The sequence below is a fragment of the Thamnophis elegans genome, chromosome 7 (assembly GCF_009769535.1).
Source record: "Thamnophis elegans isolate rThaEle1 chromosome 7, rThaEle1.pri, whole genome shotgun sequence".
Taxonomy (NCBI): domain Eukaryota; kingdom Metazoa; phylum Chordata; class Lepidosauria; order Squamata; family Colubridae; genus Thamnophis; species Thamnophis elegans.
This window is the reverse complement of record NC_045547.1, coordinates 18403964-18420918: the sequence shown is the minus strand read 5'-3', so window position 1 is coordinate 18420918 and position 16955 is coordinate 18403964. Positions and strand designations below refer to the sequence as shown.

General features: G+C 42.9%; 1 protein-coding gene across 2 annotated transcripts in view; it reads left to right on the top strand.

Annotated features, from left to right (window-relative positions):
* Window positions 1–10454: 10454 nt before the first annotated feature.
* Window positions 10455–16955, top strand: part of SINHCAF (SIN3-HDAC complex associated factor) — a 30538-nt gene continuing 24037 nt past the window's right edge. For both annotated transcript variants that reach the window (XM_032220695.1, XM_032220694.1), the window contains exon 1: window positions 10455–10548. The gene's annotated coding sequence lies outside the window, so the exon portion shown is untranslated. The remainder of the gene's footprint in view (window positions 10549–16955) is intronic.

Sequence of the window (16955 nt, the reverse complement as noted above, 5' to 3'; positions counted from 1 at the left end):
GTTAAACTTGAAATGTACAAAATACCTGGTGTAGTTACTAAATATTTCGTTTTCCCCAACCATTGTTTCTTCGGAATATGTTGCTATTTTATCTTTCACATTAGCAGATTAATCAGGATTGGATAATATTCAGGAAATGAATATTGGTTGAAAAGTATTGTTATCTCAAGCACTTTAGCATACATATCACAGACTGAAGCGGGTTTGTTTTCCTCCAGTTTGGATTAAAACGAAATGCAGCTTTTCATGCAATGGTCTTTACAAATAAAACTGTGAGAATAGCAAAGTGTGTCCTGTGCGATTTGTTACCCTAAACAAAAAAGAAACCAGAAAAATAATCGACATATTTGCTGGGAATTCTGAAATATTTATATCAACTTATACATAAGATTTATAAATCACCTTGGCAATGCACAAGATCAAGGCTGGTAAAAAATACACCCTAATATGTAAACATCTGGTGAGATTAGAGAAAGACTGTCTAGAAAACCTGTTTTGGATTATTTGCTGTTGATCTGATGAAGAGGTATTAAAAGTCATGCAACATATGTACAATTCATTTGAACAGCCAATACAGTGATAATACAGGAATTACTGATGACATGTTAACTTTGGAAGAATTAAATAATGGATAGCAAAGTTATTAAAGGCTTGAAATGTACTGCAGGAAATCAGAATGTTTAAAACCCTTAGCTTCAATCTTTCTAATGAAAGACTTTAACATAGCTAGTTTCCACATTATATTAAGCTGTTTTTAACTGGTTTCTTAAAACTAACCCCACAGGGCTTCAGCAGACATAAAATGGATGGATTTGCAACTCGTGATCGGCCACAACCCAACATATTATTTATGAACCAAGCCATTTTTGTGTTAATCTAGTTTTACCATTTGCCATTTATATTACAATGTCTGAAGGCTGTTTTCTGCTTTCATTTTTCCAAATTTATCCTGTTGCCAAGTTTTAGTTGCTGATGGCTTGCTTGCCCATTTGTATCCATTTGCCCATAAACACAGAAAAGCTTTGAATGAGCTCATATTTCAAAGCTGACATGTGACTGATGAGTGTTTTGTAGAGATGATGCTCTCATAAAATAGGTAAGGTGATATTCTGCAGGAATGACCGACCGGTCAAATGCTTAGAAGACATCTGCCATTATATGATGAGACAATGGAGAGCAAGCACATTGTCAGGATTTTATTCAGTTACATTTTAAACCTAACTTTAATATTACTCTCACAATTAAGTTAGCTTCCTTTTTGGGAGAATCTAATTTATTTTCCCAATTTAGCCAATTTACTTCTCGAATTCCCAGGTGGCATTCAAGTTCTAAAGGTAAAGGTTCCCCTTGCATAGATGTGCTATCATTCCCGACTCTAGGGGGTGGTGCTCATCTCCATTTCAAAGCCGAAGAACCAGCGCTGTCCGCAGATGTCTGGTCATGTGGCTGGCATGATTAAATGCCAAAGGCGCAGAGCGCTGTTACCTTCCCATCAAAGGTGGTTCCTATTTTTTCTACATGCATTTTTTACGTGCTTTCGAACTGCTAGGTTGGGAGAAGCTGGGACAAGAAACAGGAGCTCACTCCGTTACGCAGCGCTAGCGATTTGAACCACTAACTGCCCACCTTTCTGATCCACAAGCTCAGCTTCTTAGCCACCGCGTCCCACTTATTCAAGTTCTAACCAGGCGCAAATTTTGCTGTTTCAAAGATTAGTCTACCTTGGTCAAATGCTAAAATCCTGTATGCATGCACACACAGTCTCTAAAACAGTTGTAAACAACCTTTTTGCAGAATTTAAGTCGTACCCATTTCATACAGTAAGCCCAATCAGAGTTCCCCAGAATTGATTCAGTGCCTCCCAAGTTGTATGCATGTTTTAAGAAGTCATCCACCTCCTTAAAATCCTCTTGACCCCAAAGCTTTCATTCTGAAAGGAATCCAGAATTTGATCCACCCATTACAATGATACAAAGAAGCAAACTTAGTATTATGTTTTAGCCTGTGCATTTAACCATGTGTTAAGTAAACCATAGCTTAATGCTTTTATATATCATTTTTGTTAAAATTTAAGATACAAACTAATGTAAAGAAAGAAAGCAAAAAGTAGAAGGGAAACAAAGATGAAAGATAAAGAAGATACAAAAAGTGGCTTCTGATATTCCGCACAGCAGTTATAAGTACCGTATTTTTCAGAGTATAAAACGCACCTTTTTCCCTAAAAAAAAAAGGCTGAAAATCTGAGTGCGTCTTATACAATGAATACAGCATTTTTGGCCTCCCGAAACCCCACCCCTTCACCAAAATGGCCATGCAGAGTCTCTAGAAAGCTTTCAGAGTGCTTCTGGAGGCGGGGGAGGGCAGAAATGAGCAAAAAACGGGCTGTTTTTTGCTCATTCCCCCCCCGCCCCCAGGAGCACTCTATAAGCCTCCTAAAGGCTATGCATGCCCTTCTTTTGACAAAAACAGGCACGTTTTCTCAAAAAAATGGGCCGTTTTTGCTCATTTTTGCCCTCACCCCCCCAGGAGCACTCTAGAAGCCTCCTAAAGGCTATTCATGCCCTTTTTTTAAAAGAAACAGGCCCGTTTTCACGAAAAACTGGCCATTTTGGGGAGGTCTGCAGAGTGCAAAAACTTTTTTTTTAATTTGCCTCTTCAAAATCTTGATGCGTCTTATACTCCGGTGCGTCTTATACTCCAAAAATACGGTAAATACTATAATCTATCATCAAAACCATAAATTAGAAGTTTGTTTTTATGCAAAAGCTCCCTAAGAGTTCCAGCAAACATGTATTTTCTCTAATCAAAGAATTCAATTTACCAAACTATCAACTTCACCAATCTTCCTCCATAAAGGATAGTGTCAATTTTTTCCATGCCAATAAGTTTTCCGTGCATATAGTAATATTGCCATCATAATCATGTTGAAACAATTTCCTTGGGGGGGGGGTAACTGTTTATCCTTTAAAACAAACTGACTTATTCTATGAGTGAATACAGACAGCATGAAATCTTTGATGACAATTTTGCACACTTGAAACAAAAATCAAACAAAGGTTGCTATCATGATCAATCACACCTTGGTTACTACCTAGTGGCATTACTGCAACAAACTCTATGTAAGGCTGGTCTTGAAAGATACTCAGAAGACATCTGCCATTATATGATGAGACAATGGAGAGCAAGCACATTGTCAGGATTTTATTCAGTTACATTTTAAACCTAACTTTAATATTACTCTCACAATTAAGTTAGCTTCCTTTTTGGGAGAATCTAATTTATTTTCCCAATTTAGCCAATTTACTTCTCGAATTCCCAGGTGGCATTCAAGTTCTAAAGGTAAAGGTTCCCCTTGCATAGATGTGCTATCATTCCCGACTCTAGGGGGTGGTGCTCATCTCCATTTCAAAGCCGAAGAACCAGCGCTGTCCGCAGATGTCTGGTCATGTGGCTGGCATGATTAAATGCCAAAGGCGCAGAGCGCTGTTACCTTCCCATCAAAGGTGGTTCCTATTTTTTCTACATGCATTTTTTACGTGCTTTCGAACTGCTAGGTTGGGAGAAGCTGGGACAAGAAACAGGAGCTCACTCCGTTACGCAGCGCTAGCGCTTTGAACCACTAACTGCCCACCTTTCTGATCCACAAGCTCAGCTTCTTAGCCACCGCGTCCCACTTATTCAAGTTCTAACCAGGCGCAAATTTTGCTGTTTCAAAGATTAGTCTACCTTGGTCAAATGCTAAAATCCTGTATGCATGCACACACAGTCTCTAAAACAGTTGTAAACAACCTTTTTGCAGAATTTAAGTCGTACCCATTTCATACAGTAAGCCCAATCAGAGTTCCCCAGAATTGATTCAGTGCCTCCCAAGTTGTATGCATGTTTTAAGAAGTCATCCACCTCCTTAAAATCCTCTTGACCCCAAAGCTTTCATTCTGAAAGGAATCCAGAATTTGATCCACCCATTACAATGATACAAAGAAGCAAACTTAGTATTATGTTTTAGCCTGTGCATTTAACCATGTGTTAAGTAAACCATAGCTTAATGCTTTTATATATCATTTTTGTTAAAATTTAAGATACAAACTAATGTAAAGAAAGAAAGCAAAAAGTAGAAGGGAAACAAAGATGAAAGATAAAGAAGATACAAAAAGTGGCTTCTGATATTCCGCACAGCAGTTATAAGTCTCGTATTTTTCAGAGTATAAAACGCACCTTTTTCCCTAAAAAAAAAAAAGGCTGAAAATCTGAGTGCGTCTTATACAATGAATACAGCATTTTTGGCCTCCCGAAACCCCACCCCTTCACCAAAATGGCCATGCAGAGTCTCTAGAAAGCTTTCAGAGTGCTTCTGGAGGCGGGGGAGGGCAGAAATGAGCAAAAAACGGGCTGTTTTTTGCTCATTCCCCCCCCCCGCCCCCAGGAGCACTCTATAAGCCTCCTAAAGGCTATGCATGCCCTTCTTTTGACAAAAACAGGCACGTTTTCTCAAAAAAATGGGCCGTTTTTGCTCATTTTTGCCCTCACCCCCCCAGGAGCACTCTACAAGCTTCCTAAAGGCTATTCATGCCTTTAAAAAAAAACAGGCCCTTTTCACGAAAAACTGGCCATTTTGGGGAGGTCTGCAGAGTGCAAAAACTTTTTTTTTAATTTGCCTCTTCAAAATCTTGATGCGTCTTATACTCCGGTGCGTCTTATACTCCAAAAATACGGTAAATACTATAATCTATCATCAAAACCATAAATTAGAAGTTTGTTTTTATGCAAAAGCTCCCTAAGAGTTCCAGCAAACATGTATTTTCTCTAATCAAAGAATTCAATTTACCAAACTATCAACTTCACCAATCTTCCTCCATAAAGGATAGTGTCAATTTTTTCCATGCCAATAAGTTTTCCGTGCATATAGTAATATTGCCATCATAATCATGTTGAAACAATTTCCTTGGGGGGGGGGGTAACTGTTTATCCTTTAAAACAAACTGACTTATTCTATGAGTGAATACAGACAGCATGAAATCTTTGATGACAATTTTGCACACTTGAAACAAAAATCAAACAAAGGTTGCTATCATGATCAATCACACCTTGGTTACTACCTAGTGGCATTACTGCAACAAACTCTATGTAAGGCTGGTCTTGAAAGATACTCAGAAGTTTGCACTGATCCAGAATGCAGTGGCACTTGGAATTCTAGACACACTCAGGTTCACACCGCTGTTCCAGAAGCTCTACTGGCTTCTCAGTGCCATTCAAGATTATCCCCTTTAAGAGTCCATGATGTACAAGAATCCCAGACCAGGTTACTTGCAGGAGCATCCAATTTTGAGGATCTTTGGCCATCCCCATCAGATATGACTGGAAGGACCCACTCCAAATCACCTCTATCAAAGAGTCATTTTGCAAGATGTGGGAATTCCCTATTGTGGCACTCCACATCCAGAAGGCCCCAACCTTCTTAGACTTCAGAAGATCTGTCTCTTTCTGAGGCATTAGGGCTGGGATCAGTGATGGGATTCAAAATTTTTTACTACCGCTTCTGTGGGCGTGGCTTGGTGGGTGTGGCAGGGGAAGGATATTGTAAAATCTCCACTCCCTCCCAATCAGCTGGGACACATGGCGGCAGAGAATACTGTATTTTTCGAAGTATAAGATGCACCTTTTCCCTCAAAAAAGAGGGTGAAAATCTGGGTGTGTCTTATACACTGAATATAGCATTTTTGGCCTACTGAAACCCCTCCTCCTTCACAAAAATGGACGTGCAGGTGATTTGGGAGGCTTGTAAAGTGCTCCTGAGGGTTTAGGAAGGCAAAAAAAGAGAGCAAAAACCAGGCCATTTCCCCCCCTCCACCCAGCAGCACTCTACAAGTCTCCCAAACCTTCTTTTGTTAAAAGTTGCCCATTTTTTGCTCATTTTTGCCCCCCCCCCCCCAGGAGCACCTTACAAGCTTCCCAAAGCTCTGCATGCCCCCCCCCTCTTTTTTCTTTTTGCAAAAAACAAGGCATGCAGAGGGTCTGGGAGGCCTGCAGAATGCCAAAACTTTTTTTTTTAATTTATCTATTCAAAAAAAAGGTGAGTCTTATACTCTTGTGAGTCTTATAGTCCGAAAAATACAGTAGATGGGGATGGGGCCAGTCAGAGGTAGTATTTACCGGTTCTCCGAACTACTCAAAATTTCCACTACAGGTTATCCAGAACTGGTCCGAACCTGTTGAATACCACCTCTGGCTGGGTTGTTAAGAGAAGCCCAAAGTACATGTGTTTTGTGCTGTGCAATATTATGCAGTGCCTTGGTTTTTGTTTTAGGATTGTTACATTGGTTTGTTCTAGTTTTAATATATTTCTTTTGGTTGATAGTTATTTATGCAAGAGGGTCAATCATATAATATTTCTAAATAATATAAAAATGCACTAATGTTAATACTTGTTCACTACAGACCCAAACATGCATAGCATTTTAAAAACATAAATGCCTATTCAGACAAAAAGGCACATTTGATTTTTATCTCACCTTTATTATTTTATAAATTTACCTTAAGGCAGCCAACTTATCCAATTGTCCTTCCTCCTCCTATTTTCCCCACAACAACCTTGTGAGGTAGGTTGAGCCTGAAAGAGTACGACTGGCCCTTCACTACTACACCAAACTGGCTCTTAAATTCAACAGAAAACACAGAGAATCTTACAGCTTACACTTACATGCTACTTTATTGTTATCAAGCTTTACACAAGCACATAAAACACTGTTTTAATGCTGTATAGCTTTTTAAAGCACATTTCCATGGCCGTGTTGAAAGTTTTACTAATGTGGTGCCTCTGTGAACAGTACAGCATCTCAGTTGATTTTGTTTTAAATGAAGAGTTCCAGTCCAATGCCCCAACACAAACTCAGCTTGGAAGGAGATGTATCTTTTAATAATATAGGTTCTCCACTTATGCAAATAATATTGTTTATAGTTTGACGCAGATGTAAAAAAAAAAAAACCTGAGAAAGGCATCAGCTGTCCTTTTCTACATGTAGAAAGTAGGTGTTTCAGGGTGGCTGTGTGGTCCTCTGCCAAAATATAGCTATGGTATATTTATTATCCAGGCTTACAGTACAATTTCCTTAGTCACTCAAGATGCTACTGCAATTGTGGATTGTAAACAAGAAAATTGCACATTAAAGGAAATACAATAACGAGAAGCATATGTGAAAATAAAGCTGTAACCGAATGCTTACCTAATCAGATGTGGCCTCTAGTTGCTTTGGCAAACCTGAAAGTCAGAAGACAAAACACTTAACAGTTAAAACAGAGCAATTTGTTCTGCATAGCGACATTGCCAGAATTGGGAATTAGTGGGTTTGAAAGACAAGCTTGTCACATTTGCAATTCTCTCAAGTATATCAAGGCTTGACTTAAAATCAATGAACTTTTAAAATGCGTCCAAGTCAAAGAAGTTGATGCATCCTTCCTGAATCAGCTGTGTATCAACTGCATAAATTGCTATTAACAAACTTGCAGCTCCATTAAGTTACTCAGACCTTAATTCCATTTCCTTCTTTATTTGAATGTGTTTTACTTAAAGATAAAAGCCTCTCTCCTGCTTTGTGTTTTGAAAGGTACCAGAATTGTTTCTGGAAATTGATGCCATATTGCAGCAGTAGGCAGAAAAATGAAATGTAAAAGTCCAGTTTGCTACAGTGGTGGGTTCTGGATCCCGTTGCAACCGGTACGGTTGTAACGGGGCCCGGCATTTACCACATGAATGTGCGCAGCGCATGCACAGACATGTTGACTTACCTCTTGCGATGCCTCCGAGACGCTCCAGCTGCTCGGCAGAGCGTTGCGCAGGCGCCATGCGCTCTGTATGTGGAAGCACCGAAGAGCTCAAATACAGGTAAAGAGGTTGAGCGGGCGGGCCCTCCGGAGCACCATACCGGAACGGTACCCAGTGCTCCGGGCAGGCACCGGTACACCTGTACTGGGACGTACTGCCTGCAACCCATCACTGGTTTGCTAATGTACATTTAAATTAAACTAATAGACTAGTAGGCCAATGGAACTAAGAACTAGTAGGTTAGTAGGCCAGTGGAACTATGAAAAAATTCTTAATCATACCGGTAGTATCAAAAGAAGTTACTAGAAAAGTCTCATTGTCACTTGTAATTGGCAGCCATTTAGAAAGGATTTAATTTAACATTCTGTTAGGAAGAATGCATAGGCCAGCGATGGCAAACCTTTTTTGGCTCATGTGCCATAAATGGGGGGAGCGCAGGGGGGGTCATACATGGGCGTGCCGCACCCATAATGCAACCCATGACACCCCCAGTGCGCATGCGCACATGAGGCACTCCCCCCCCATTTTTTGCATGCTTTTTTCACTCTCCCCAGGCTCCAGAGGCTTTATAGGAGCCTGGGGAGGGTGAAAATAGCCTCCCCCGCCCCTCCCGGAGGCCTTACAGAGGCTTCAGGAAACCTCCTGAAGGTCCCTGAAGCCTCCGGAGGGCTTAAACCAACCCTACAAGCAAGGGTCCGTTCCCGAAACTCCGGTTTGCCCATAGGGCCGGTTTTTACACTCTGGAGGCTTCAGGGACCTTCAGGAGGTTTCCTGAAGCCTCTGGAAGGCCTCCGGGTGGGGGGGGGAGGCTGTTTTCATCCTCCCCAGTCTCCTATAAAGCCTCTGGCTTTAAAAAAGGCTGAACTTAGCTGGCCAGTGTGCGCATGCCTCACGTGCCCTGACAAATGGCTCCATGTGCCACCTGTGGCACGTGTGCCATAGGTTCGCCATCCCGGGCATAGGCAATAGGAAGTCAGTGATGATCACTGCTAGACAGAGCTGTGTTCTCTCAACAACTAAATCATGGTTTGTGTCAGTGGTGAAATGCATTTTTTTTACTACCTGTTCTGTGGGTGTGGCTTGGTGGGCATGGCAGGGGAAGGATACTGCAAAATCTCCATTCCCTCCCCACTCTGAGGCCAGCCAGAGGTGGTATATGCCGGTTCTCTGAATTACTCAAAACGTCTGCTACCTGTTCTCCAGAACCTATCAGAACCTGCTGAATTTCACCCCGGTTTGTGTGATCATGGTTTATGGAAAAACCAACAGTATTATTGGTGGGTTTATACCCCAGATGATTAATATATCATGCATTACCAAGAACAGTTCTACTGTACAAACATATCAGGGAATATGCTAAACCTATGCCAAACAAACTGCGTAGTTAGTATATTGTGCGAACTCAGTAATTAACTTAGTGGTTGAAAAATCTGTTTTGAGTGCCAAAGGTCCCAGATTCAACCTTTGAAAAAGTCCCTAATGTGGAAACCCTTTTAAACTGTTAGGTGACTCACACAACACACTGGATCATAAACACAGACTTCCACATTGTGCAAATGTAACTTAAAAACTAGATGGTCACACCCAATGATGATTTGATTTTGATTTCTCTTCGGTTCATTTCCTTTCCATTTTGTTAACTGATCAAAATAAACTATTTAACAGAATAACAAGATTTGGAAGGGACCCTAGGAGGTCTTCTAGTCAATCCCTTGCTCAAGCAGGAGAACCTATACCAGTGTTTCTCAACCTTGGCAACTTGAAGATGTCCGGACTTCAACTCCCAGAATTCCCCAGCCAGATGCTGGCTGGGGAATTCTGGGAGTTGAAGTCCGGACATCTTCAAGTTGCCAAGGTTGAGAAACACTGACCTATACCATTTCAAACAAATGGTTATCTAATCTCTTCTTAAAAACTTCCGGTGTTGGAGCATTCACAACTTCTATTTAGAGGCAAGTTGTACCACTGATTAATTGTCCTGTCAGAAAATTCCGTTTATTAACCCTTCTATTTCTGAAAGCCTTCTTAATTTCCAGCATTATTGTATTGTATTCTATTTTGCACAACTGCCTAAAACTTTTTGTACAGGATTGTATGTACATGTTTGTGTAACTAGATTTGCTTCCAACCAAGAGAGCAAGTCAAATTCGTATTCGTTTAGCTTTTTCCATGCAACACTTGGACCTTTTTTCTCAACGCGTTTACAATTCAGGATTTAAAAAAGGGTCGCCCACCAAAACTTTACCTAGACGAGCATCCAAGGAGGAGCTTCGTCCTGCCTTGCCCGCTTTACAATGCTAGATCTTCCTCTGCAACAAATCAGGGCCGCACTCGCGAAACCTCCCAAAAGCAGCCACCACCGATCGCCCACGCGACCTTGCCCCAACTCTACCCGCCAATTGCTCGAACGCTCCTCCTCCAGTCGTTACATCCGTCCCTGACGTCGCCTACGTCACAATGCCTAGACCCTCCCCTCCGCTTTGCTCTCCCAGGTTTTTCGCTCGGCCCTTTTCTCCCTTAAAAGGACAATGGTACGTTTATGCAAAATAGCTCGATTGAGAATTCAGTCCGTGGGAACGGCGCATGCGTATACCGACTAAAAAAAAAAGTTAAACCAATGATTCCAGATCTTGCTTTCTCTTCAGACACAGGAGAGAGACAAGGAAAGTGGCGTAGCGTGGACCCGGGAACCAAATCGCGGCACACCACACACGATCGGTTTGTCGGAGGTGAGGAAATTCGGCGTTTGTCGGTTCGGCTTGGCCATTTGTTGAAAAAGAGCGGTCTTGATGAGGGATTCTGGCAAGTTTTGCATCCCGCGTGCTTAAATGCAGTTTTTGAAAAGCTAATCTCCGGGAAAACTGACGGATGACTTAGGAAAATGCTTTATTTTTAGATGGGAGGGTTGATAGAAGGTATCCTTATGTGTACTTTGTGGGAGGTTTGAACGCGCATCATTGCGGAAAAAGATGAATCGGAGTAGGAAGGAGTTGAGTGCATTGTTGTGAACATGTGGCCAGTGACAACGACTTTTTTTCCCCCTCGGAGAAAAACAGTTTGGAAGAATAAGTGCTTTGGAGAACAGATTGCTGGGTACAACCCTAAAGGGAGTGTTATGTACACTTGTGTACACCTTACTTCAGAAGTAAACTCCATTGCACGTATTAGGATTTGCTTTCAAGTAAATTGTACAGAGAATGCTTTAATGGAGTTAGCGGTTTCCACCGTGATTGAGTGACTAGAGTCCTCCGGGTTCAATTAGTTTTCATGGGCGGTAAACTTTTTAAAAACAAATTTCCGAAATCTCACAGAAGCTCTAAAAAATAAGGGAAAGGGGGAAGACACGGGAACTGCGGTCCTGCGTATCTTTCTTTTACTAAAGAGCAACATAACCGAGTGCATCAGGGAGCAAAATAATATCGGAATGATGGCAGCCACCGCTTGCTCACTCGGGAGCGCATTGGTGGCTAGCAGCGTGGTCCGTTACAACTATGGACGCGGCGTTAGCGACTTAGGAGAAGCAAAGCGGGACAGGGGGCTTGGGGGGGGGAGGGAGGGGAGACACACAACACTTGTTACGGATTTTCTCTTCGGGATTCCTCAAGCAGGAGCGGAACGTTCGAATTCGGAACGATCCCGATCCCAACGTTCCATTTCGAACGCTCTCCCCGGGACCTTCGAAAGAAAAGATTACACCTGTAAGACGGGATTGAAGACAAATGAGTTGTGACGCGGGGCAGAGAAGCGAAGGGAAGCCCCCGGGGTTGGGGGCGTCAAACTGCGTTTCTCCCAGAGAGGGTGATAAGCAGTCGGGATAGGAAGGCGGCGTTACGTTGTGTTTTTTTTTACACTCCGGATCTTCCGAAGCTCTCCTGGGGGTTCTGAAATGGGGGGTGGGCTTCGTAGGTCAGCGCAGCCTGATATTCTTAGCAGGTCGTCGCCTTCTTTTTAGGATGTAAAATTCTTATTTAAAAAAAAAAAGATTTCCAAAGATTTAGCTTGTTGCGTGATTTGTCTCATTGGTCGCCGGAGCCGAGAGGGGTGGTGATAGCGATTTGGGGGGAAGGGGGGGGGTGGCGAGGCAAAGGCTTGCCATCTTCAAAGCCCAACCGGGGAGGAGAATGAACTCCTCCCGCGGACGGTCTTTGCAAGATCCTACTTGGATCTCGCCTTTTCTTATTAAAAAGCCTCCTCAGTGCAAAGCCTCTTCTGTTCACCCGCCCCAAAAAAGTAACCTCCCCGGGAAAGGCGAGTGCTTCCTTTTCAGGTGAAAAAAAAGAACTGCGCTTTCCCCACCCTTCTGGTGTGGGCGAACAAAGGGCTGCCACGAGCATGTGGCTCTCGTGCTTGGCGAGCTGGGCCGGTTCTCGATGCCCCGCGCCCCTTTCCCCCCTCTGACATGATGGACCCTCTGAAGAGCAGGGCCGAAGCCGGGCGGTGGGGGTGGGGAAGAGGGGGCGCGAGTCCCGCGCGCTGCGGACGCGCCTTCTTAGCGCTTGAAGCGCGGACGCCTCAGGGACTTTTTCTCTGGGAGGTTAAAACTTTTCGCGGCGGTGCCCACCGTCGCAAGGAGGTTGTCACGTTGCCTTGCAGGGAAGGGGAAGAAGAGAATAAAGAGGCGGTGTTTAGAGGTGCCCGGAGAAGCAGGAAGCGGGCGCCTCAGACGGATGGGAAGGGAGCGGTGGGCAAGGCGCGCGCGGGCACGCGCCCACGCGGGATAATTGTTTGGAAAACTTTGGGGCCCGTGCGAGGCGGGCGGGCGGGTTTTCTTCGCTGCGCTCCACGCCTAGTGCGCCTGTTTATGGGAGGTCTGGTCGAAGTCGGTTTGAAGTCGGAGCTTGTTTGCCATGTTTGAATTACGTCAGGGCAGAGCCATGAGGAGGAACCAGTTCTGGGTTAACCGGGAGACCGCTCGCCCGCCCGCCAGCAGCCAACTAAACTCTCCGCGCGCCCACCTACCCATCCTTCTTCACAATAAACCCTTCCCCCCCACACACCTCCGGGTTGCTGCGATTGGGATGTGGGTGGGTGAAGTCTTTAGCGAAGTTGCCGCGGAGCGAGATGAATGGGAACGCGGCGGGGCAGCCCGCTTTTTCCATCCCTTTTGTTCTGCGGCAAAACCCCGGGAGCAAAACTTGAAAGGGCAACTGGGCGAACGGTTTCCTTTTGCACAACCGACTTAGGCTAAAAGGGCATTTTGGCTTGTTTGTGCCCCTCTTTGCTCGGTCGGCGTAGTTTGGTGGTTCAGCTTGTTATCCGCAAAGCCATGCAAGTGAGTTTTAATGGGGGCCGCTTAAACTCAGGCTAGAGTTGGGTTGTACAAAGATGGGCACCTCCCCACGCTGGAAGGAAACCTGAGGGCCTGAATTCTGACTTTGACTCTCCCCCATTCTTTTCCCAATCCAGTCCAAAGTAAGTTACACCTTGTGCTGGTGATCCCTTTCCCGTGATGATACAATATCACCGAAAATGGTGGGGTGGGTGTAAATGTACTGTCAAAAAAAACTTGTGGCAGTGGATCCATCTCTCTCTTTAAAAAGAGGATGTTGAGGCTCTAGAACAGTGGTTCTCAAACTGTGGGTGGGGACCCCTTTTGGGGGTCAAACGACCCTTTCACAGGGATCGCCTAAGACCATTGGAAAACACATATTTTCCAAAAAATACGGAAAACACAAAATAATCTTATGGTTGGGGGTCACCACAACGTGAGGAACTGTATTAAGGGCTTGCGGCATTAGGAAGGTTGAGACCCACTGCTCTAGAAAGAGTGCAGAGAAGAGCAACAAAGATGATGAGGGGACTTGGAGGCTAAAGCATTCAAAGAATAGTTGCAGAGATTGGAGATGTCTAGTTTCATGAAAAGAAGGACATGGGGAAACATAACAGTGTTCTAATATCTCAGGGGTTGCCACAAAGAAGAGGGAGTCAAGTTATTCTCCAAAGCACCTGAAGACAAAAAAAAAGAGCAATGGATGGAAACTAATCAAGGAGTGAACCAACCTAAGAAATAAGGACAAACTTCTTGTCAGTTAGAACAATTAATCAGTGGAAAAGGTTGTCTTCGGAAGTTGTGGTTGCTCCATCACTGGAGGTTTTTAAGAAGAGATTGATTAACCATTTGGCTGAAATGACGTAGGGTTTGCTGCTTGAGCAGGGGGTTCGATTAGAAGACCTCCAAAGTCCCTTCCAATTCTGCTATTCCTCTCTCAACAGCATTTGTGCAGTCTAGGAGACAAATGTGTTGCATCCATTTGAAGCCACCAAGGCAATGTGTTGCCATTATTTGGCATTCAAACATGAAACTGGTTGAAAAAGAAATAGGAAACTTCAACATTGGACATGCTGTGCAGATTGGGGGCAATACATTGACTCTAAACTGCTTAGAGAGGGCTGTAAAAGCACTGTGAAGCGGTATATAAGTCTAAGTGCTATTGCTATTGCTCCTGGCAAGAGAGGATTACGAGAGGCTTTTCAGCTTCCTTGTTTTTACTTCTGCAGTTCTCTCCCAACCCCATCATTTTGTTGTTGTTAATCAAATCATGCCTGAAGCAACCATAAAGTTCTGGGTGTCCATCCTGAAACTTTGTGGCAGTGATTGATTAGGCCGGGTAAAAGAGCGGAGAGGAGTATCATTCCTGTATTGCAACTTATGGTAGTTCTTAATATTTTCTGAGTTTTGCCTCCTTTTAAAAAAGATTTGGTAATGCAGATCTTGATGAATACAGTTCCTGATGCTTTGTGAGTTGGCCTTTCCTGGGGCTGCAGGATGGAAGCCTCTGATTTTTCCTTGATGCGCTGGGGTCTGTTTTGAAAAGTAGGTCAGCTTTGGCCGAGGTGGACACAGATGGGTGGTCTTTGTTTGAGGCACAGCCTGCTTGTATGCCCTGGTGTGGCCTTTCTCTCAATTGCAGATACTGTTTTTTATTGCTTCCTTGCTTGGAAATGCCTTTCCACTTCAGTCATTTTGAATTTATAATTTCTCCTATCCCTTAAGGGCAGTGATGCATATTAAAGGCAAAGAAGGTTGAGAACTTCTGAAACAGGGCATTGCAAATACATTTTTCCCATCTCAATAATGTGGGTGTTCCACATTGATTGGCTGGTGTTTTTGAAGTCAAAACCTTATCCCATTTTGTTCAGCATTCCTGCATGCACATCGATGCAACAGCAGCTTATTACTAAAATATCTTTGATCTTGTTGGGTATTGCCATTGGTTACTGCCATATGTATTATAACATAAAAATAGCACGCATTGAATTCAAAGCATTCATACATGAAGTCCTCAGTTCTGAGGAAACATAATCACATCTGCTGAAATTCTGCCTTTTTTACTTCTGCACCTCACATACCAAATTATAAAAAATATTTTAAAGCCGGGAATCAATCCATCCTTCCTTCCCTCTTTCCTTCTTTCCTTCCTTCCTTCCTTCCTTCCTTCCTTCCTTCCTTCCACCATTATATGAACAACAAGAATAATATAAATTTGAGTATAAAAATCTTTCCCCAGTAATTGCAAATGCCTTTTTTTGGTCACAAATACAAAAGTTTGCTAACAAAATCAGGGAATCCAGGGAGGTTTAGTGATTGATTCATCAATCTTTTTTCCATAGCAACTTTTAAGAAACAAATTATCTTTTGGTGCCTGAATTCTAATAGCAACAACCTTGAGAAGAAAGAATGCACTGTTGTGAATTCCAAGGCAAAGAGATAGTAGCTTGCTAGTAGATCACCCAGGCAGTTTTTCTTGGTAGAGAAATTATAATGAAGGTTGATGGTCTTTGCAATACAACATGAGTGCCAAACGCACAACTCGGTAATGTTTTTAGTATAGTTTTTTGTGGTACTACAATAGTTTCCATTTTTCATGAAAATATTAAGCCTGCTTTGGCTTTGAATTATTAATATTTTACTAGAATTCCAGTGTCTAACATATACTTAAATGTACAGAGGAGTTTGAACAAAAGCATTCTGGATTTTATGGTCTTGAATGTACCTTACTGGTGAAAACTATGGCAAGGGAACACATGGGTTACACATGGGAAGTGTCAGATTCAATCTTGGCATCTCTTATAGGGCTGAGAAAGATATACCATCCTGCTTGAAACTGCAGAGTTGCATCTAAATCAGAGGTGTTCCAGCCTTGGCAACTTTAAGACTTGTGGACTTCAACTCCAATTTAAAACATCACAGATAGACAGTATTGGTCCCTAGACCACAAGTTCCATAATTCTATCATAACGTGAATATCTTTTCCAGTTAAAATAGCAATAGCACTTACTTAAATACCTCTTCACAGTCCTTTACAGCCCTCTCTAAGCAGTTTACAGAGTCAGCCTATTGCCCCCAACAATCTGGGTCCTCATTTTACCCACCTCGGAAGGATGGAAGGCTGAGTCAACCTTGAGCCTGGTGAGATTTGATCTGCCAAACTGCTGGCAGAAGTAGCCTGCAGAACAAAATCTTTGTTCCTCCTATATGTATAACGTCCTCCTGGATTCCGTTTTACAATCCTTTTCATGAGGATGATAGTTTTTATACAGTATCTGGAAGTTTCGGACCACCATTTTATTGCTTATGGAATTGATGTACCATTGATGCATGTAAGATGCATACTGACATCTTATGGTCTGACACGTAAAATTCCACTTGAGTACCACAACTTTTCAGGTGTGAAAAAGGAATGTGAGTATACACACAGTGCACTAACATGCTGTTATTTCCAGTTCCTTTGACAGAACATCTATTCCAGTGATGGAAAGAATTTTTCTTTGGTATCTTTTGTCCCTGGACTGAAAATGAATGCCTTTACAAAATTTTGCCATAGTTTACAAGGGGTGAAGTGAGAAGGGGTATTTTGCTATAAACATGACCCCCTTTAAGCTAAAAATACAGGAATTGCTCTCATCCATACTGTGGGAACTGAATTCTTTTCACATACAACAATGCTGAACTCATCTAAGAGAGAAACCCTGAACAGGCCCATTGAGTTAGAAGTAAGTCCCACTCTGTTCAGTATTCTCAGGGATCCCTTGGATTAGATACAGTCAAAGAGGGGGACAGTGTTTTGTCTTCAAAGCCTCCCGCCTATCAAGAATTGTTGGTGAGATGGGAAGCCTGCTCTGTGGTCTGAAAACT